This window comes from Periplaneta americana, chromosome 4 (assembly GCF_040183065.1).
Source record: "Periplaneta americana isolate PAMFEO1 chromosome 4, P.americana_PAMFEO1_priV1, whole genome shotgun sequence".
NCBI classification, from domain to species: domain Eukaryota; kingdom Metazoa; phylum Arthropoda; class Insecta; order Blattodea; family Blattidae; genus Periplaneta; species Periplaneta americana.
In genome coordinates, this window is record NC_091120.1 from 83,663,790 (window position 1) to 83,688,626 (window position 24,837).

Here is a 24,837-nt window from a genome sequence, read left to right on the forward strand (position 1 = left end):
TAATCGAGTTTTGGTTACCGCTGCTTTAAACTGTTCTATACATCAGTGCACAAGATTCCAAAAACTAGTCACGTCACCTCTGCATAGGTCAGTCCACTGACTTTATGTCTTTGTACATTTTATTACGTACTACAAGAATGTGTTTCTTTCTTATGTGTTCTACTGGTTGTTCCGACGATAAGTAGTCTAATGTAATATGTTTCTTGATTAGGTTTTCAGTCGTGTAGTATAATCCGGCAAGGAGGGGTCTCCTCTGACGCCTCAATGCGCTTGTCAACATCCACGTTATCGAACCGCGTAACAGAGTGTCGCCTGAAATTACTTCGTCCATTGGCTGGGCTAATGACAAACATTACGAATGTAATTATAGAACACACATTAAAACTATATACAGGATGGCAGTGATATAACTCTGTAGATTGATGGAGGCAATAGAAGAAATTAAAATAAATCAAACATATATTATGCTTTTTGTAATGAAGTGCATGGTTAATTAGAAAATTAGGCTGAAAGTTTGCGTAGTTTGGCAACAGCGCATCGTTGACTCACTACAAAAACACACAGACACTCGGTTTGAATAGCACCATTTCGTACCTTAGTCATTGCAGTAGAGTTGCCGGACTTCTTAATAGAAGAAAATAACGGCACGCGTTAATATTTTTATTTAATTTGCAAGAAAACCTTCCATTTTATTCAAAAACTTCAAGGAGATTGAATTATTCCTTACCAGTTTCTCTAATAATAAGAGTAAAAACCATATTCGTACGAATATTACGTGTCGAGTAGAACAGTGTAAACATTTAAGGGAAGTTTTTTCTGCGAAAAGTATTCATTTGGAACAAGTATTGTATTAGAATTGTTGTTGTAGCCTACCCTATCCATGAAATAAGCTATTAAAATCTGCACATTTATTACTTTCACCCTATACTGAGTATAAGGGGTATGTGCCATTATTTTAACTGATGATTGTTCATGTCATAAGGAAAAAAAAAGTCCTCATAATTTTTTTCTAATTGCAATATTTAACTAATTAATTATTAAAGTTTACACTATTAGGCGTTTGGCAGCGTTGCTGTATGGGGAGGAGGGAGTTTACAAGTACACGGTACAGCTCAAGCGGATACAGACATACCGGTACAAAACAGATGCTCTGTTCTAATGCAGCATAAAGCGAGCAGCAAATACAAATTTTCAATCTGATTAATAGAACTTTATGGTAAATGTCCAATTTAACAATATTGACAATATTGGTCCTTTTTTTATTATACGTCTAAAAATAAACAATGGTTTACTGAACAAAGTCACACGAACTTTTTTTTAATACAACATTTTAATCTCTCCCGCTTCCATAAAGCAGTATCATTTTTAAATAAATTTCTGATTGTGTGATTTTCGAAAAGAGGTAAGAGACTCCTATTTCTAATAATCGTTGAGAAACCGCTACAAAAGTTCGCCGATTAGGTAACCTTCATTGCAGAAAACATTGACGGTACATCTTCTTGCCTCACTTGAATTACGACGACTTTCTCCATAAATTAATAGCATACGATATTCCTAAACTGTGAACGACATTGTAAGTTGTTTATGAATACCTGGTACCGAACAGTCATTCGCTCGGCACTATACCAATGGACAGGGAGCTTGAAGTCAGCTGACATATACAGTATGTACGTCTGTGCAGAGTACTGCCTGCTGAACACGTTGCCACGTCTCTCACGCCAGAATATTAACAAATTTCAGCATGAAATTTTATTTGATTTCATGAAAACGTAATAGAACACACAAATATGTATTGAAACTAATGTTAACTCTTTGCTAGATGTATCTACTGATGTAATTGTTTTCGTAATTTTACTAACGATATAAGCAGTATAACGCAAATAAAATAAAAGAATTTTTTTTTCTGGGAAAACTATCAAGTTTTGACCGTATGTTGCATGGACATTTTTTGATCCTGTAGACCGTCCCCGACGACTGTGAAAAGCACCCCTTACATCCTGTATATTGAAATTGAAGTCATATCGGATATTAGTTCAAATTTACAATTATGTACCAAGAAGAAAACGTAACACAAAGAGAAAACGCTGGGAGACCAGTCTTAAACTAACCTAAACTTTGTGATTCCGTAACAGCAGAGGTCGCATTGGGCCGATATGAGCCGGTATGGCATAGCGGAAGTAAAATAAGATACAAAAAAAGCATACTGGCAATAAGAATTTAAAATTTACTATTAGTTAGTGAAGCTGATCAGAGATCACACAATAAATTATTCTAACCAATAGTACGCACTACCTCATTATTGTCATTGCTCTCTATTTCCCTGTCTGTTCACCACCTCTTAAAGGCCGAGCGCATCCATCTTTCATGTCATGAGTGATTTAACAAAAGCATCTGCAATTGAATACATTTTTAAACAAGTGCTGATAATACAAATTTCGCTTCTAGTATAGAAGAATTAAAGTTACAGTAGGCCTACCTATCAACTGTTTATTCTTCTAACATTATGATTTATGACAATTATTTATCTATAGTAATCTGACTAGAGGTTTTGATTTATCTAGAGAAACTCAAAACTCTAGTGGGATTTAATTGACTATTTATTACACGATTAGAAGAAATAAAGTATTCTAATGCAATAAAATATTACTTGAACTGCTAGAATACTACACTGTCTTCAACATGTATTATTACACCATCTCATCATTACAAATATTCCGCTATACTACAGTGGTGTGTTATGATCAGCTGTTCTCTTGTTGCCAGTTGTGCCAACTATTCAATCTTCATTGATCTCTATGGACGATTATTAGTCAAGAAGGCTTTGTTAATTCAGTTTCACTTTTATTAAGACAGTTGCATTCCACTTCAATTATCAATTGAGGCTATCAAATGCAAAACTCGCCTTATCCAAAATAAAAAAAAAAAAATGAGTTACATATGGAATGTTGTACTTCTTGCAGCTCTCTATCTACTGATATAGTCGGTTTGTGCAAATCTTGTCTAATTCCTATTCCATAGAGCTCAGAAAACTACTATCAAATGCAAAACTGTCCATATCCATAACAGTTTTTCCTGTTTTCTGACAAATCACTTTACATGGATAAGGCGAGTTTTGCATTTGATAATTAAACAATCTCTGATACGTGACTATCTATAATCTCATACAGCACACAAGCTATAATATAACCTAAATAACATAAACAAGATAAATGATAGAAAACTTTTAATTGAGGATCACGAAATAAACATGAATCATTTTAAAAGCTGCAATTATTGAAAGTAGAATGTTGGCAAACAAAGAAACAAATGCTAGGGAGGTGATAAAAACAAATGCTAGGGAAGTGATAAAATTATAGGATAAGCAGCCATGATTGGTTGAAACACGTCGTTCTGTACAGTTTTATTGGTCAAAAGTAGTATGACGTAATAGAAGTGTGATTTATTCGTTTATTCAACGTTCAGTTTCAGTTCTGATCTGGACTCATGACAGCCTGTGTCACATAGAGTGAAGTTTAGTACTTACTTGTTTTCGTTCTGTTGGTATCATGGGATTGCTTTTGGCAAGTTCGACGTATTTATTTTTCATGTGAGTGTGATACGTGAAAAATGAGTTAAAATTTGTGGTTAAAACAAACACCTTTCTCCGGGAAATGCGTTATAAATGAAGTCGAATCTGAAATTTACAGCCTGCAGTGCCAAGGAACCTGGAGGGGGGGGGGGGAAGATGATCTACAAGAATTTTGGAAACATTGCTGAAAGCGAATCCAGTTTTTTATATAATAAGCTTGTTAATTAATGTATTTGTTTGTTTATATTATTTTCTTTTCGGACATGGCCGTCATACTCTCTACCTTCTCTTAAACATTCCTGGAGTCTTGGGTGCTGTTCATAGACATTTCGCTAGTCCGCGCTACGAGCGTGCTAAACTAGCCTCGGTTATCGACTGGTTACTTGTACAGAATTCATTTCATATCATATCACTAACACTGGTTTATGAATACGAAAAATGTTAGTTCACTGATCATCCACCGGAAGCCCGCGCTAACAATGTCTATGAATACAGCCCATGATGTCTTATAATGTACTACGTTTTTTTTTTAGTTTTTGTGCGGGAGCAATGTCTTATTTAAGAAATCCCCGAAATATTTGTATCACAAGACAAGTATGTGCTTTCCAACAGTAATTTATTTCCAATTCGACCACTGCATAACAGGTTAGCGAACCTTAGCCATTTAACCTTAAACATTTCAGAAGTATTGATCAACACTTTGTTGCTCACATTCATGCCCATAAGAAGTCACAACTATATAAATGTGGTATAAATAGGACTTCTAAGAACAAAATCCACTGTCGAACTGTCTATGCCGTAACGCACAGAAATACAACGGTGTTCAGGAAACCGGCACCAAGGACTCGCTATTGCGAGTCTGCTAGCGGGCAATACCTCCAAACGTTCACAATTTCGTTTTCCTTAGGAAAGGATCCCAAAAGGTAGGATCGATCAGAAGGAAGTGAGGGTAACCATAGCAACGGCAACAGAGGTGCACGACTATGGCATGACGTGACCTAGTCCGTTAGGTTAGTCCCCAAGTGTCAAGGACGCTGGTTTTATTTTAGTCCGTCGCCCGGCGCCCACGCAACCCGCTGTGACGTCAGAGCGCCTCTCGCTGACGTAAGCGCCGTCGTGTTGTGGGGCTGACGTCAACCCTCCCCCTCCCCACTGACATCCGCACCGTTACCATGACAACTCTAGGGACGCCGCGACGTTGCTGGAGAATTTGCTACAATGGATTGAATACACAGACGTAACAATGGAGAAATGAATGAAAGCATTGAGAAGCAGGCTTAACCGGGTTCTTGCCCGCCGCCGCCGCCGCCGACAACAAGCCTGTCGTCGATCCATTGAGGGACTCAATAATTGACAGATTTATTGGCTTCCTGTCGTCCTGCAGACCATATCACGACCGTTCTATGAGTGAAGTTCTGTGAATTTCATTTCTTAGATACAAGAAACCAGTATAGCAACTATTATTATTATTATTATTATTATTATTATTATTATTATTATTATTATACAAATCAACTGCCACAGTGGCTTAGTTTTAGAGCGCTTGGCTTAAAAGCCAGGGGGTCTGGGTTCAAATCCCTCTTTACCCTGACTTTGGCAAGTTCGTGGTCCAGGTAACAGTGGGGTTTGATCCGGGTACTGTGTTTCTCCTGTGACATTCCAGAAATTCTCCATCCTCATTTATTATAAGCAGGCTTCGGTCCTGGGCACAGAAACGCATGAAGTTCAGAACGCACGAACGATAGCGTTGTGTTGGTCGAGTGGAGTGGGAGATGAAGCGCGCCGTTACTTCGTGTCGCAACATGTAAATAGTCCGTCACAGTACGGCACAAAATATATTTCACCCTGTACAGATGCAGTATATAGAGTACATTCCTAGTGTAGACAATAAGTGTCTACCATTAAAGTATTAAAGTGAGTTGCAACCTTCAATCAGAAGTCCCAACGCCGAAGTCTGTTACACGTACCGCAGCCAAGCAGCAATACACACAACGGTAATGCACATTACGGACCCACCTGTGCTGTTGCAGTCGGGTGATTGCACACGGGTCATGACGTCATTTATACTCCGTGTACTCTTAACCTCATACTGGTTACTCTCAGCGTATTCCGAATCTCACCGGACCGGTGGACAACAATGACGTCACGCTGCAGCGAAATAGGAACAAAACTGCTGGAAGGATCGATGGCTGTCATGGCGATTGTATAAGTTTTGTCTGTGCTACGCTAGCAAAATTTTGCGAAATTTCCGTACTGCCGTCTCGTTCAAAGAAGAGAGAGCATAAACAATTTATTTCTTGAACCGGTAGTAATAACTGGTCCGTTGACATTTTCGCTTATAAGCCATTAACATATTGTTTTTACGGTGTGCTCATTACAAACAATACAGCAGAACTAAAGCAGAACACACCGCCATGACACAACAGTGCAGGATGTCATTCGTCTGCTAATTTCCGCCCTATACAAGAACCAATCAGATTCACTGATGGCGGCTGATGGAGACTTCCACCACCTCTGCAAGCTGATGGCACCGGTGGAGCATCAGTGACGCCATCGGTGAAATTCGGAACACCGTGATGCCATCAGATTGCTCAGCGCTGAAATTCGGAATACGCGCTCTCTGTCCCTAGGCCGAAGCCTGATAAGTAGGCAGTGAAAAAATTCATTCGGATGTAAAGGTAACTACAACGCGACCAGTTTGTCTCGTCAGAGAAATGTTGTTTACGTAAGCACACTACAGACGCGTGTAGGTATAGCCCGGGGGAAATGTACATTGACACACGGAATAATCACTGAATATTGGTTGTACGTTGATATAACTATTGTAATGGCATATTGTCATAGCTACTTATGTGAAACAAATGAACAATTCTGATGATAAAGTTGCAGTATATTACGTTAACTTATATACACAAACAAATACACATATTTCTATCTACTTACCTCCAAAGAAGAGAGATAGTCATATCATCCCACGTCAGTAAAAATTAGGTGACAATTAGGTGACATTATTCCAACGATTACATTTGCTACGTATCTACTGTTCACGTCGGTGGTTTCGTCTATTTAACCAAAATGTTATTGTTTGCTCTGTTAGGAGAAAATACACAAACGATTAGGGAAAACACGGAAATTTTACTTGAAGCAAGTAAAGCGATCGGTTTGGAAGTAAATCCCGAAAAGACAAAGTATATGATTATGTCTCGTGACCAGAATATTGTACGAAATGGAAATATAAAAATTGGAGATTTATCCTTCGAAGAGGTGGAAAAATTCAAATATCTTGGAGCAACAGTAACAAATATAAATGACACTCGGGAGGAAATTAAACGCAGAATAAATATGGGAAATGCGTGTTATTATTCGGTTGAGAAGCTCTTATCATCCAGTCTGCTGTCCAAAAATCTGAAAGTTAGAATTTATAAAACAATTATATTACCGGTTGTTCTGTATGGTTGTGAAACTTGGACTCTCACTCAGAGAGGAACATAGGTTAAGGGTGTTTGAGAATAAGGTGCTTAGGAAAATATTTGGGGCTAAGCGGGATGAAGTTACAGGAGAATGGAGAAAGTTACACAACACAGAACTGCACGCATTGTATTCTTCACCTGACATAATTAGGAACATTAAATCCAGACGTTTGAGATGTGCAGGGCATGTAGCACGTATGGGCGAATCCAGAAATGCATATAGAGTGTTAGTTGGGAGACCGGAGGGAAAAAGACCTTTAGGGAGGCCGAGACGTAGATGGGAGGATAATATTAAAATGGATTTGAGGGAGGTGGGGTATGATGATAGAGACTGGATTAATCTTGCACAGGATAGGGACCGCTGGTGGGCTTATGTGAGGGCGGCAATGAACCTTCGGGTTCCTTAAAAGCCATTTGTAAGTAAGTAAGTTAGTTATTGTTTGCTACTGTATTCCTAATTCGATTTATAACTTCACTATAACACACAGGTAAGAACTGTTTTCGAATCAATAATTCAGAAGGTGCCTGATATTTTGTGTACTTTTCTATCAACCCTTTAAAGTGAGGATTGGCCATTGTTTTGAATGGAATATTGCAACTTACCATCATTCGATACAAATCCTGGCAAAAGTCGTACCGTATTTCATATTTGAGGAGGAATTTGAACTTGAACTCTTATTTTCTTCTAACATACGAGCAACATTTTTTATGTGTTTCTGTGTATTACAATGATGTTCTATCGATTGTTATCTTTTTTAATGCACATATACATAACCGACACTTAATTGTTTCCCCAGTATCACTACTAAAAATGTCGACACCATATTCTTGTATTAAAAAATACACCCTATGTTTTTTAACATGTCTTCACTGAACACAAATGAAGAATTTGTTTATGTATCTCAATGTTCTATGTTGACATACGGATGAGGCCTTTCTGAGAACGCAGAGTGGCAGTTGTTTTCGATGTTCGCGTGGTGCTCTCTGCGGACGGTACCGTGTTGTACCTACTTGGGATGCATGCACACCTCATGTCATAGTCTATGCGTACAGTACTTGTTAACCGTAAACATGACTTTTATTTGACTTTTTTTCCTCTTTCTAATAAGTGTAATGGACCCACCACCTGTGATGCACTCTTGGATAATATAATCTCTGACGCACTACCGTATTTACTCGCATATTATACCCTCTTTCTCCCTCTTTTTTTTTTTAATGCAAATCAGCATATCTATATGAAATCAGTAAGGAAATAAAGTTGTAAAGTTAGGTAACAGTATGCCTAGCTATAAAATTAGTTTAAAAATACAACACTTTATGGCATCTTAGCATTATAAATTGTAGGAAATAAATTATAAAATAGTTCGGCATCCATAGCAACATAAGTTTTGATATGTTCGTACTGATCAGTTGCGTCTGGCAGCGGGATTGAATATATTTATTTTATTGGGTTATTTCACGACGCTGTATCAACATCTAGGTTATTTAGGGTCTGAATGAAATGAAGGTGATAATGCCGGTGAAATGAGTCCGGGGTCCAGCACCGAAAGTTACCCAGCATTTGCTCGTATTGGGTTGAGGGAAAACCCAGGGAAAAACCTCAACCAGGTAACTTGCCCCGACCGGGATTCGAACCCGGGCCACCTGGTTTCGCGGCCAGACGCGCTGACCGTTACTCCACAGGTGTGGACGATTGAATATAGAATGAATAAAAAAATGGTTGACGTTCCGGAACAAATAACGCAGCGAAAGAGGCAGAGGCTATGCTAGTACCTGGAAAATCTAGGGCAGCGGTCATCACAACACTGCACTCTCGGGCTAGCGTCCCTTACCCGCGGACAAGACACTGCCCTAGCGTGCATTCGTGGCTGCTGGGGGTATGCTGTCTCTCTACCCCTTGTGCACGACGGATCACAGTTCCTTACCCTCCATGCACTCTACCCATTTCAGCGAGTGCTGACGACCACTGGTCTAGGAATTTGTATGAGAGGGAGTACAACAAATTTGTGGCCTGGCGGAATACCAATAATTTCAATGTCTAACGAAATAGCTGTACTAGCCTATATGTCGGAACAGGTGGGACTAATACATTCGATTGTATAGGTCTCGCAAGTACGGATTACCGACGGAAGGAATGCGAATCAAACACTGCGATAAGGAAGAGGGGCGAGAGGAAATGTCACGAGATAACTTGAATGATATTCAAGAGTACAGTCGGAAGAGAAATGACATCGATAGAATCAGTCTTGCGTTGTGATAGTTACATTACGACTTTAGTTTGTTCCATTGCATGTGAATACGTATCTTGTATCGCACGGTATTATTATTTCATTCGTAAACATATGTTGCGCGTTTAATTAGCTTCGAATTTTTCTCTTGCTACGTTCTTTATTTCCACAGCGATGTCCTCATTTGTTCATCTTCTTGGAAGAGACGGTACTTCCATCGGCTCGTACCTCTCCCCCCTCGGCGTGCCTACATACACACGTAAAAACAGACAGCAACGCCACCATTGGTTTTCAGTAATCGTTTCTTGCGCGAGCTATAGCTACTTTTAACACTGACTGATTTTCAACTCTTTGCCCCGATTGTCGATTGTTTCCTACCAGCTGTCACACGGCAGCAATAGCAAACGAACAATAATAAAACCGTTCAAACAGTGTCAGGTCTACTTTAAAAAATAACTGTTTTGGTAAGAAATACATAGAAATTAAATGCTTCAACAAGAATTATACTGATACCGGGTAACTATACGAAGCAATTAAGAATTAAATTTAATTATAAAAACTTAGGGTGGAGTAACGGTTAGCTCGTCTAGCCGCGAAACCAGGTGGCCCGGGTTAGATTCCCGGTCGGGGCAAGTTACCTGGTTGAGGTTTTTTCCGGGGTTTTCCCTCAACCCAATATGAGCAAATGCTGGGTAACTTTCGGTTTGGACCTCGGACCCACTTCACTGGCATTATCACCTTCATCTCATTCAGACGCTAAATAACCTAAGCTGTTGATAAAGCATCGTAAAATAACGTACTAAAATAAATAAAATAAAAACTTAGGGGACACCTGAGATTAAACAGAGGGTCTCTCAGTCGAATGCTCTACCACTGAGCTATACCACCAGTTGCTTTTAAGTAATAGTTTTACTATTACAATGAGCTGGAATACAGCAGTAGAGAAGCCGTAGGAATTTTGTCTACACCAGCACAGACGAAAGGTTGTTTAGTCAACTATCCGAAGACAGGTTTGAACCTCATAAGTGGTACCAATAACGCATCACTCATGAGACAACTAAGTCAGGAGATAATTAGGAAGGGTAGCCAGTTCCTTTCCCTCTCCATTGCATATATCGCTGACTAGTAACATATTACATTAATCAGACTTCAGATGTATACAAACAATTTATTCTTCCTCTGACACATGTCAAGTGAGATGTACTGCATGATAATAGCTGTAAATATCAGCCAGAACCTCAGTCAGAGGTAAAGGATGTATGAAAAATAATGTACAAACACATGTTAAGATGAAAGGAAGTTGCCACCCTACGCCATTATCTCCGGACTTAGTTTCTTCATGATTGATGTTTTATTGATGTCACTTCTGAGGTTCAAACCTGTTTTCTGACAGTTGAGTAAACAACAACACATGTTAAAAATGATGTTATTCTGCTCGTAGGGTTGCTTCACTCGACCTGCGGTCTCGTTTCGCAAATATCCCTTCTCGTGTCATTTATAATATGTAAGTAACTATTCTGGCATCAGGGATGCTGAAAACGGGGTTTTATGTGAGAACCTGTAAATAGTTCCCGGTAGTTCCAGCATCACAATACTTTCTCTCTACATTTCGTACAATGAGAAAGTAAAAATTAATTTATAACTTTCGCCTAGAAGCCTTGTCTTTGCTGTTCAGATTTCCTCTAGGGTCACTATATAATATGAATCGAGCTACGTGGAAACTTTGTTTAGGTGTAATAAAACTTTTACGATAGGACTTCCCCTTTCATCCCTTCTCCCCGCTTATTCCCCACTACAACTATTCCTTCGTTCCTACCCTCCGCGTCCTATCGCATGCATGGGAATATGGATCCAGAGCCCTAGGTAAGATTTCATTTTCCTGGAAAACATTCGGTTAAGCAGGAAAGCTGCCGTTCGCAGAACTACTACACTGTGTCTTTAATACTGTACGTCAGTACTTACAAATTCGTGTGGGAGTATTTACAAACACTTTATCTTCTAAAAAGAAGTAACTACGTTACGTCAGGTCAACAGGATGTAGAAGAAAATGAAAGGTCAGATATTCTGGCCAAGAAAAGAAGAAAGTTCCAGACACTTATCAGCAAAATAATGATAATTACAATAAACTGGCCAGAAAAAAAACACAAACGAAAATGAAACAACCCCTAGCGAAAGATCCCAACACACCTCTTGGGAACCAAGCCTCTCCTATCTTTCTGGTTCAAAAAGAATATTGAACTTATAACTATAACCTGACCTGGACAGTAAAATAGAAATCATCATCGTCATTGATCTATATAATCACAGCTGTACATGCCGAATTTCCAACCAGGTGTAAAAACATGGATACCATTTGAAACTCTCCCGAATAATTTGAGTATTTTAATAGCGTCTCCCGCTACGAAGCTTCTACAAATAGAACGGAATTATATTACCCTGTCACGCAGTGTGTGCTAGCAGTCAAAATGTAGCTATATCAACAAGGCTGTCTAGAATTTTATACCGCCAAATCAAATCAACTCTAATGTGGTATAATATAATATAATATAATATAATATAATATAATATAATATAATATAATATAACATAATTTATATAGAGCTGTAAAAGAATTTGTCAGGAGCAATGTAGAACATCCCTAAGTAGACCTACTTCAGCCCAAATAGGCCTTTTGTGCACCCATGACGAATGAGTTGTTACCCGGCTAAGCTGGCGCACCATCCGCCACACTGTGCATCATATATAACAATCATATCGTCGCCTGAATGCAAGAACTAGGTAACTTTATTTTTCATAGTTTGTGACATTGTCTATTTATTTATTTATTGCATTAAGGATTATTACTCATTTTCTTTTACCTATTTGTTATATTGGAAAATAGATGTCGCTGGTATCGCTCGATCAGTTACCTAGTCCTTGCATTACATTTTGTGCGATTTTTGCTATGCTATAAAAGAGGTAACTAAAAAACGCAAATTTCGAGTTGCCTAGTTCTTGCATTCACGTGACGATATGCCCAGAAGTGAGATCCTGCTTGACTCCGGTGTCTCTTCTGCAGATCTACGAACCGTAAAGAATTCATCACTAGCCATCTACATATCTTTGGAAAAACGCGAGGAACACCCAGTACCAGTTCGAGCTTTGCAATATAGGCCGAGCAAATAAATAAAAATAAATATATGCATACATAAATACTCGGATGAGTGAGTGAGTGAGAGTGAGAGTGAGAGTGAGAGTGAGAGTGAGAGAAAAATTTCGTCTGAAGGACAAATGTAAATATTACTTTGACTATAATACGATGTATTATCGTCTCTCAGGTGCAGAAACATAACTTTTCTTAGGTCTGTAAAAAGTTATATAGAGCAATAATATTTACAAAAAACAATTTTTTATTATTATTATTATTATTATTATTATTATTATTATTATTATTATTACATAAAACATTTCCAAGTAATAGAAACGACATAAGTAAAGAAATTGTAAAGTATAAATCACAGAAGTAAACTTACCTAAAATAATAAGATTACTGTAAGACACAAAATTTAGATCAACATTTAGAAAACAATACTGTGTCCTATTTGACATACCTACATCTAACTCCCTAACAGTAAACTCGTGTTCGAACGGAAAATTGGGCTACTCGTAGTATTACTCGACCAAGGCCAGTGGAGTCCTGCAGCCTGGAGCCGTGGCGCTACTGCTCCTGCGTTCGTAATACCGCATCGCGATAGTTAACATTACGCCCGCGGCTCCACTCGCCTCGGTCGAGTAATACATAGCTTAGTAAATTATTACGAAGAAAGATAATATATTTAAAATGAAAATGAAAGTTTTATAGATTAACTTGATAATGAAATAGAGTAACTGAAAATCAAATGCATTATAATAAAATATCACCAATCATAATATAATATAATGAATTTAACTGTTATTATCATACAATATTTTCTGAAGTTGCTCAGCCAATCCTACTTTTAAGACTAATACTATATTAGACCTAACAGATAATTAGTCAGCGTTTTAAATGAAATATACTTGTAAGAACTGAAGGCTCTTACTCCCAGCTGGAAGAAGATTTCCAGTTAAATGATAAGCTTATGATTGAACTTTAATTGATGGCGTAGAATTGACTTTATATATTTCTTTTGAACGAAACGATCCACTTGAAATAAGGTGTTGTACTGTCTTATACCTAGCTATTATTTAAAAATTGTGTTGATAACGGATGTACTTCGATAAGTAAGTTTTTTATTGGTTGTGGGAACTCTTGAATCTCAGGAGGAACACCTTTTACAGCAACGCAAAATAATCCGTTTGGCCCATTACCCCATTTTTTTGCATTGTATTTATCGCATATTTTATTCATTTTATCTATTTTAACACAATTCAAATGAGCATAGTTAATATTTGGATATAAAATAATGGAATGCTAAGCTAACATACTATTACTACATACTAAGTAAATACATTCTCGTTGTTCATTAATTCATCGAGATGAAAATTAATGTGGTACATAAATATTATTTTAAGAAACACAGAAAACGGATATGGGTAAATTACAGGAACACTATTTCGCGACACTTTGTAAAATAACTCAGCTCCAGTGAGCTCAACACTAAAATACTAATTTTTACTCTATTATGTGCTGTATTTTTGGTCCCAGGAAAATACTCATCTTTATGATAAAAGTCTTAAAAATACTATTATGTTCTGTGGATAAAAAGAAACTGAAGTGTATAAAATTAGAGTATTTTATATGGACCAAATAAAGTTTAAATAATCAAGTAATATAATATTGTTTATAGGCATATTTAAAGTTTTCTGTGCGTAAGAATCTACATATTTTAATATTTTCTGTCCTCGATTCACTCAGGAGTTACTGTAAACATTATGTCCACCTAGAGAAACCACGCTTTCAAATGGTAAAATAATATTTATACAAATCGGTTAAGTAGCTTCTGAGATTACTTCATACAAACACACGAACATTCTCTGTATGTTAATATTGATAAACATTTATATATTCCCATCATAAAAATTATTATATTCGAATAAAATAGTGTTAAATGAATAGCTTTCGTTTATTGTTGTGCAAGGCTCCTTATAGAAGAAGTAATTTGTTTTCATTTCACTACAGCATATCAGTCTGAGGCGGCGATGAAATTTGTTTATATTGTCATTTTAAAACTCTGTATCTCGTTAAGTATGTCAGTCCTATCAAAATTTTTCATAGAATAAAACTTATCGGAAATCGTTTTTAAACAAAGTTTTGTTATGTAATATTTTTCATAAAAATCAATAATAAGCGAGATATTTAATTCAGGCTCTTATAACTCCCCTTTTAAATAAAGTATTTTGAATGCCATATAGCCTAAAATCTAAGTCACACCAAACGTCTTAATTTACATTCCAATTCTCATAGAAATCGGATCAGCCATTTTCGCGTGAAAAAGTAACAAACATTCAGACAGACAGACAGACATACATAAGAGTACAAACAAAAGTTTCAAAAACTCGATTTTTGGTCTCAGGATAGTTTATTATAAGTACATGTAAACATCAATTGTTCTTGAAAAATCGAAAATTACTTGAAAATTTTTGGTTACAGATATATTAATAGTAATCAGCCTCGGTAGCGAATTTGGTATAGCGCTGACCTTCTATGCCCAAGGTTGCGGGTTCGATCCCGGCCAAGGTCGATGGCATTTAAGTGTGTTTAAATGCGACAGGCTAATGTCAGTAGATTTACTGGCATGTAAAAGAACTCCTGCGGGTCAAAATTCCGGCACACCGTCGATGCTGATATAATCTCTGCAGTTGCGAACGTCGTTAAATAAACCATAATCAAATATTATTTATTAATAGTATAGATTAACACTGTATTTTTTGCCAGCAGTTATGATGCATTTTGCTTCTTCTCGTAAGGCTTTATTTTATTTCATTTTATTGTATTTTAATTTTTTGTTGAAGAAAGTTAATCATGTATATTTAAAAATTTGTTCCGACTGCATTTCGTTTTCGACATCGCAATGACTTCACGCTGTCCCAAATGTTTCATCTTCTGTGCTAGTAGGTACGAAACCTTCAACGTCAACCATACCTAAAGGGCAGTGGATAGAAGACGGAAAAAGTAAATAAGTCCTAGCCTGAATAATTTTAAGGGAAAAATTGTTCCGGGGCCGGGTATCGATCCCGGGACCTTTGGCTTAGCGCACTAACGTTTTACCGACTGAGCTACCCAGGAACTTCAGACACCGTCTCAATTTTCCACGTAACTCTAGTGGGCTGACAAGACGCCAGAAACCACATCGAGTGCACACAAACTCTATGTGACTTGAAATTGTGGTTTTCTGTTAACGTAGGCTACCTACCGAACGTACGTATTATGCAAGTCTAGCGTTCAGGTAAAGCTCCCTGTAAAGCAGACTTGAATAATGTTTCCCTTATAATTACTGAAGTCTGCTTCACAGGGAGCTTTAACTGAAAGCTAGATTTGGATAAGTCCCAGCCTGTTCCCCCACTTTCACCCAATACAACGCCATCAGTTAACCTGTATCTCCCCGACCGGAACCCCAAGTTCGAAGTCTAATCATCATTAGCCATTATCCATCATCGTCGTCGTCGAATTCTAGTATTAAATATTTGACCTGTCTCGGCTGTTTAAGTTTGTTCCCTCTATCTTTTCCAAGGACGTCCTTGTCTTCGTTCTAGCATTTTACTGCATTGCTGTTTGACTATCTTGTTTCTGTTTAAGTGCTCATATCAATTATCCTTGCATTGTATTATTATCTGCTATAGGCCTAATTCCTTTCTAATTGTATTATATTGCTTGGTTTATGGTCCAGCAAAATACAGTATATTCAGCTACATAGCGGAAGAATCTCATTTCAGTTGATTCTATATCTATATGTTTCAATTGAGCTTTCTGTCCTGTTTTCATTATGATATAGCAATAGCAGTAGAGCTGTAGCTTTGTGTTTTTTTTCCTTACTCTGTGTTTTAACGTGCAATATATTGTTCCCATAAACCTCCTAAATTTGTGAAGTGTAGTTACATATGTCTTGTGATTTTATGAACAAGTATGTGATGTAATACCGTCAAACTAGATACAGTATGTAAACTCAGCTACTTGTGTAATTTTATAATAATAATAATAATAATAATAATAATAATAATAATAATAATAATAATAATAATAATAATCGCTCTAATTGGATTTATTCCTACAAACGTCACTACTTTAGTATCTGCTGTCAATAATTTCATATTGAATTCTTTGGCAATGTTGTTTAAGTTATACATTGCTAACTGGATATTTTGTATGTTCAATTTTGAGCTGGTCATTAGCAAATAATATTGTTGTTATTAATTGTAAAATATTGTATCAAATTCATTTGAATTTTATGACATGTTACTATGATTGGCATTGTCACAGTAATGGATTCTTTCATTTACTCTTTAACTTACTTCACCTGCTTCTCGACGACGGGTTACATCAGATGCTTGTCTATGCGGATGACGTGAATATGTTAGGAGAAAATCCACAAACGATTAGGGAAACACGACATTTTACTTGAAGAAAGTAAAGCGATAGGTTTGGAAGCAAATCCCGAAAAGACAAAGTATATGATTATGTCTCGTGACCAGAATATTGTACGAAATGGAAATATAAAAATTGGAGATTTATCCTTCGAAAAGCTGGAAAAATTCAAATATCTTGGAGCAACAGTAACAAATATAAATGACACTCGGTAGGAAATTAAATGCTGAATAAATATGGGAAATGTCTGTTATTATTCGGTTGAGAAGCTTATGTCATCTCGTCTGCTGTCAAAAAATCTGAAAGTTAGAATTTATAAAACAGTTCTATTACCGGTTGTTCTGTATGGTTGTGAAACTTGGACTTTCGCTTTGAAAGAAAAACAGAGAGTAAGGGTGTTTGAGAATAAGATGTTTAGGAAAATATTTGGGGCTAAGAGGGATGAAGTTACAGGAGAATGGAGAAAGTTACACAACGCAGAACTGCACGCATTGTAGTCTTAACCTGACACAATAATAATAAATCCAGACGTTTGAGACGAGCAGGGCATATAGCACGTATGAGCGAATCCAGAAATTCATATAGAGTGTTAGTTGTGAGGCCGGAGAGAAAAATACCTTTGGAAAGGCCGAGACGTAGGTGGGAGGATAATATTAAAATGGATTTGAGGAAGACGGTATATGATGTTAGAGAGTGGATTAATCTTCCACAAGATAGCGACCGATGGCGGGCTTATGTGAGGGCAGCAATGAACTTGCGGGTTCCTTAAAAGTCATTTGTAAGTAAGTAATTAAGTAAGTAAAAAGTAGCTGGACAGACCAATTCAATTTAGTAGCAATCCCACTTACAGTTGTCATGCTTCATTATTGTTATGTACCGAACTAGGTTATAACTTTCGTAGCATCCTGAAGTAAGCATTTAGGGTCACAGTTTGAACCCTAAAACTCCAGGATATACTAACCTATAACTATCCCAACTTGTTTGGGAAAGAAAATGCGCTGCCTGATTATTACTTCCACGTGGTCAACGTTTCTCTCTATAATGCTTCCGAACACAACAAATGAAAATGGTGTTGCTAATTATGTTTCAAATTTCAAAAATAAGAAGCAAAACGAAAGATTTTGTTACGTAACCAATTCGCTGTATTGATAACAAAATTTTCTTTATTATTTTATAACCGAAGGCAATCCTTCGTACGATGATCACTTCAGCTGGATAACGTAGAACCGCGGACAGCAGTTTGTCGAACATTGTACTGTACAGTGCAGGAGATGTCCTTCAGCGTGTCAGAAACGTATGTTCGCTCTTGGATAGAAGAAAAAAAGAGGTAGTAGGTAACAGTACAAAGAAAAACTGAACTAGCAAGACAAGACTAGCCGCACGATATTTATCGTCAGCTAAAGAGCGTTAGGGATGGAAAAAATGTCATTACATATAAAATCTCAGATTTACTATTTTTTAAAAATGCGAAATAAAGGAGAGAACTCAATATTTTAACCAAGACTCCTTACAAAGCAATAAATCCTATCAAAAAATAGATAAAGTTTCGTATCTCTTTCTTTTCGTGAGGGGATTGACCTCATAACTTATTTGTACGAATTTTTAGCCTTCAATTATCTCAAAGGGCTGAAGTTTACATTCTAATGGAAATTGAAGATATGAAACCCGTAATGGAAAGAAGTAGTAATTTGTGAACGTTCATGTTTAATATTTTGGCTTAATTTAATTTTCTCTGGTTTCATTTATTCTCCTGTCTCCAGTCTAACCAACATACTGTGTGGTATAAGTTTGACTATCCTGTTACTATTTACTTTGTGTAGATATTTTAGCTTCACTATTTCTCAGAATGACATAAGATTTCAGGTCGATATTTTGCGTAAGATTCTTTCATCAGCATCGCTGCATTTGAATATTTCGTTATTTACAGTATAAACTATTTTATTTGAGTGTCATGTTATTTAAAACTATTTTGTTGCAAATTATAAGCTCACTATAAACAAATTTGTATGCCACCGATAAATTTTATTTTCTGTCGAACTGCATATGAAAAACTTTAGAATTCTGATCAAATTAAATCACTTTGAGAGAATAGACGTGAAACTGTGTAAGATACTCTTGCATTTCATTTGCGCTTCTGAAACTGCAACTATTTGCTTCACACTGTAATATATAGTTTTAACTTTTAAATATTTAAATGTCCTAGTATCTCATTAAGTTTTACTTGAAGCAAGTAAAGAGATAGGGTTGGAAGTAAATCCCGAAAAGACAAAGTATATGATTATGTCTCGTGACGAGAATATTGCACGAAATGGAAATATAAAAATTGGAAATTTATCCTTTGAAGAGGTGGAAAAATTCTAATACCTGGGAGCAACAGTAACAAATATAAATGATACTCGGGAGGAAATTAAACACAGAATAAATATGGGAAATGCCTGTTTTTATTCGGTTGAGAAGCTTTTATCATCCAGTCTGCTGTCAAAAAATCTGAAAGTTAGAATTTATAAAACAGTTATATTACCGGTTGTTCTGTATGGTTGTGAAACTTGGACTCTCACTTTGAGAGAAAACAGATATTAAGGGTGTTTGAGAATAAGATGTTTAGGAAAATATTTGGGGCTCAGAGAGTTGAAGTTACAGGAGAATGGAGAAAGTTACACAACGCTGAACTGCACGAATTGTATTCTTCACCTGACATAATAATTGGGAACATTAAATCCAGACGTTTGAGATGGGCAGGGCATGTAGCACGTATGGGCAAATCCAGAAATGCATATAGAGTGTTAGTTGGGAGGCCGGAGGGAAAAAGACCTTTGGGGAGGCCGAGACGTAGATGGGAGGATAATATTAAAATGGATTTGAGGGAGGTGGGATACGATGATAGAGACTGGATTGATCTTGCTCAGGATAGGGATCTATGGCGGGCTTATGTGAGGGCGGCAATGAACCTCCGGGTTCCTTAAAAGCAAGACGTATCTCATTAAGAACATGGTTGAATTGGGCCGCGAAATCTACAAGACTTAATTGATAACATTTAAATAAGATGTGTTAGCTTATCTTATATTTCGTTTGAAACATAATGCTCTTATTTTAATGTGAATGCAATCGAAAATTTATCATTAAAAATATTTATAATTGTGTATGCAATAAATAGGCTATAGTATTATGAAATACCAGTAAAATACCTTTCATTACAATACACAACACTGCACATAGTAGTGTAAATAATGTTTGATCAATGTAGGCCTATATTCTCTATTATAATGTAAATAGCAAAAATAGCGTATTCTGGTGTAGGCCTTCGTAGTGTAAATAATATAAATTTTAAATATTAGTATAGTTGTTAAAGTGGTCCATGTTTTGTACTGCTCAATTTGACAAAACAAGATTCGCTTGAGCAGACTGAAGTACTTCGCTTGCTACATGCACGGACTCATCTGTTACAGTAAAAACTCCGGTAAAACTTAGCCTAATCTTATACATTCCTGGAACAAAGTTCGGGCACTACTCATGAGGTTCCAAGAGTCTTCGGACTATACATACATTGGGAAATCATGAGAAGATGATAATGACAATAACAATGACGATAAGTAATGATGTGGTGTATACGTGATATTCAGTGGTTTTACTAGGCACACGCTGGATTTCAAAGTCACAAATTTCTAACTTAAACAGAATTGTTAATACGGTGTTCGGAAATTGCTATAGCACGATCATTCCCCTCAATATGTATTCAGCTTGAAACATTTTCTCCATTAACAGAAAAGTCATCTTTCTGTTCAATACGTTCTTAGTACTGCGCATGAACTTGCGGGCCTGGATCCACTGGATCGGTATTAATTTTTCTCTTACAGTTAGTCATCTTATTCCGAGTGGTGCCGATACTTGGAAACTGCTGGTCAATGAATCCACATATTGTTTAACTACGTAAGCAACAATATTCCCTTCACAAAAGAAAAATCACCGGTATTTATTGGTACGGACGAACAAACAGGCCGAAATTTTTCATGTGAAATGAGATATACGTACACAGGCAACAATCTTTGATATTAATCCGCCCAACACTCGGGCGATGTTCTCATATATCCAGTTAACAAGAAAAAATGTCTGTGGAAAACATCGTTATCGTTCTGTAAACAGCGACTATCGTCCGGTCTGAAGTTAGCTTGAAAGCAACCTTTCCTTTAGGGATGTACAGTAAGTGTATTATCGTATAAAAATATTGTTACGATGAAGTTGCTGTCTTAAATATTCAAAGCAGCGCCGCCTATAGGGAAGGAGGGGGACGGACGCCACTCGAGTGGGGGAGTGCCAAAGGGGAGCGGGCCCGGTCCGATTTTTAGATGTACTATTTTTTGGGAAATGAAAACACAAAATATTCACAAAACTTTTTTTTTAACCTGAAAGAATAATTCTGTTAAGTCACACATTATTGAAATAGTAATATAGTTTTCTGCAAGTTTTAAGAAGTTTGTTACTATTGAAGGGATGTTTTTATCTTGTACAGAGGAGGGACCCGAAGGATTGCACTGCATCCTGAGGCTTATTGTGCTTACCAGTCCTATTCTGTGAATGATTGGGTAGCCGAACGGCTGCGCTCTTGTACGAGTACAGCACGGCGCACCATGAACTAAACCCGGGCTATTGTATGGACGACGACGACGATGATGACGACGATGACGATGACGACGATGATGATGATGATATGATATATGTAAATAAATGTTGACGAAATGAGGGGATCCAACGCCCAAAGTTACTCAGCAATTCTGATTTAATTGAATGAAAGAAACCCGGAAAAACCCAAGCAGGTAACTTGACCCAATCAGGATTTGAACCGGGCCCGCTCTTTTCATGGCCAGACCTGCTAATCATTACTCCATAGCGGTGGACATTGAAGGGTTAAGACTAAAGTAACCGACTTCTCAAGAGTTTCTATAAATGTGATGTTCCAGTTAGAATACAATTAGTTTATAGGCTACTACACCGAATTAGTTATATCTCCATATTAATATTTATTAAGTATATTTTTAATATTTTCGCCAAAATAACCCTACATTTATTCTTAAAAATGCATTTTTATTGAGTATGAAATTAATTATTAAACATGTTTATAAACTGAGGGTGGTTTTATTACTATTGCAGAAGTAATATATCAATTTTAATAACAAAAAATATTCCAAGACATTGTAATAAAATTTCCATAAATCGTTGTCTTAATAATGTATTTAAATCGTAATATTTCAACATTCTTTAAAATGCTGGCGAGCGGGAGGGCCTCTATAAAATATATAAAATATTTGTAGGGAGGTGGCACAATTTCTATGGACGGCCCTGTTTAACGCTGAAGTTAATACAATAATAATGTATGTACCTTCATGTTGTCTTCGAGTAAAATTCATAGTCTTCTCGAAATAAATAACACCGAAACAAGTCCACTGAAACCACTAACGTATTTTGAATATTTTCAATAATTACTCAAGTTCGTACACCTGTACCGCACACGCGTACCTATACCTTCCTTTGCAACCGATGAACTAAGTGATACAACTGTCTACCAAGTACAAGGTAAACTTAGTAGACAAAGATATTCCATTCCCCACGAACTGCAATATTAAAGATATCGATTAAAGCCACAAATTCAAAGATTATCATCATAAATCTAAAACAGAAATGAAAGTAAGAAAAGCAGTTTTCGCCAATGAAAATTGTAGACTTCACAGGCAATGATATTCCATTCCAGCGAAAAATAGTAACAAATATTTAGGTTATCGATCACCATAGGCCGAAAATAAAATCATTGGTTCTACGTACTGATAGAAAGATAGCAGATGAATATGTAGTCATTTAATTAGGTACAAAGAAGGCAAGGAGGAAGATGGTAGCGAAGGGCTGCGTGATGAACCGATTTGGAGGGACGAATCTTAATTTATCTTAAATCTTCAGCTTTCTACTTTGAATGTCGACGTGATAGGAAATATTCGGATTTCATTCTTTGGCTGATTAATGGCTAGCATTTTAAGGTGTATTTCGTTTAAGGAGCTAATATCGTTTTTGAAAATAATTACTACAGATTACAAGAAAAACAGTTTCGGTTCAGAATGTAATAAGTTATTTCTATTTTCTTTTGCAGTTTTGAAATTTATTTCTATGCTTCATTTCTCAGTAATTGTTTCATTATTTGGAATTAATATATCAATTAATTGTTATACTTATTTGAACACTTTCTCTCTTTCACTCTCCTCCTTAACCTCCTACTTTCCAATCGATTTGCAATCTATTGCAGTGTAGGGGAAGGTATATAGCTAAGGACCAACACTTGAAAGGCACATATTGCGGGCCTTGCTAGTCGTGTGGTCAGCATGGCACACATGACAGCACATGAGAAGGGACAAATATCCAGTTCCATGAACGGAAAACAAAATAATATATAATAAAGCTTAACATTTTTTATTGAACTAACTTTAATTATTTTGTAAACTTACAAACTGGTAGAATTAGAATTAGAGCCTTCCAAAAATACTTTGGATCGCAATTTAAAAATGGCGCCCCCTACATTCTTTATTTCAGCTTCGAATGAATAATCCAAAACAATAATATAAAGTATTTCCAATATTTATGTAGAAAATAACGAAACATATATTTTACTAATTTGAATGCATGTTGATAGAGAAAACAGAACCTTTTGGCCTCGAGATGTGAGCCATTCAGAGCAAAAGTGGTGTAAGTCAAAATTGGGTTATGAGGTTTAAAGTAAAAATTCTGTAAAATACAGCACAAAGTAGCAATTAATATGTCCTTCTCGCTATCCACTGACTACTAATAGTTTAAATAAATTGAATATTAATTGCTACTTTGCGCTGTATTTTAGAGAATGTTTACTTTAACCCTCATTACCCATTTTTGACTTACACCACTTCTGCTCTGAATGGCTCATGTCTCCTTCAACTGTCTAGTTCTAGAGGGAACGATGCTTTCTAATGGGTACTATGTTCCCAGCCAGTGTCATAAATGAACGAACCCGGACCACGGTCAAATTATAGGCTAATTATGCAATGCCTTATTAAATTGTCTGTTTTGCGGATAGAGCCAAAGTCTCAACTCATACTGAAAAACAAAATCTTAGACTGCAAAAGCCTAAATGAATAGGAATAGACCTTACCGGCTGCAGCGCTTAAGAACGTTAAAGCGGTGAAAACCTTTACACCAGCGGTCGCCATCTCTGTGCACTTTAGGGCTAGCGTCTCTTACCCGCAGGTCTCTTACAGCACCAGCGTGCATTCGTGGCTGCTAGCGGATATGCTCTCTACCTCTTCCTGCTGCATAACGGGGCAAATTACGTTGCTCCGCTTACCCTTTGCCCATTTCAGCGAGTGCTGACGACCACTGCTTTACACATTATTTAGAGTTCGATTTTAGACCCTTTAACATTATATAGTTATTTAAGAGGGATTTTAATTTTATTTTCATTCTAAATCTATAAAATTGATATGAAATATTCTCTAATTATGCCTATATAAAATCTATTTATATGGGATGTGGGATTATTTCGTGTACGGAACTGCAAGTAAACCGATTTTGTATGATTACAGATGAAACGGGCGAAAAACATTAGGAAGGTCTTCAATACATATAGTCTTCAGGGTGTAAGGGTACGGTGAGTGAAAAACTCCATGGTGGCGGTTCAGCCCGAGACATAATGCATAAGTAAGGAATGGAATGGACGTTTTACGATCTATTGCGCTAAAGCCTTGGTTTTTCTGTACCGACGCATGCGACATGTGAGATCCGCCTCGCACAAATCCGGACTACACGAGAGATAGTGAGTGGTTTTTATAGCTGCAAGGTGTGAGGTCTGCGCACCTCGCAGTTATAGAAACCACTCACTGTCTCTCGTGTAGTCCGGATTTGTGCGAGGCAGGCCTCGCACCTCGCACGTCGCATGCGCCGGTTCAAAAAAACCAAGGCTTAACCCTCAACCTAGACACATTCGCAAACCCACACCGGTTGACTACAGAAAGGTTTGCT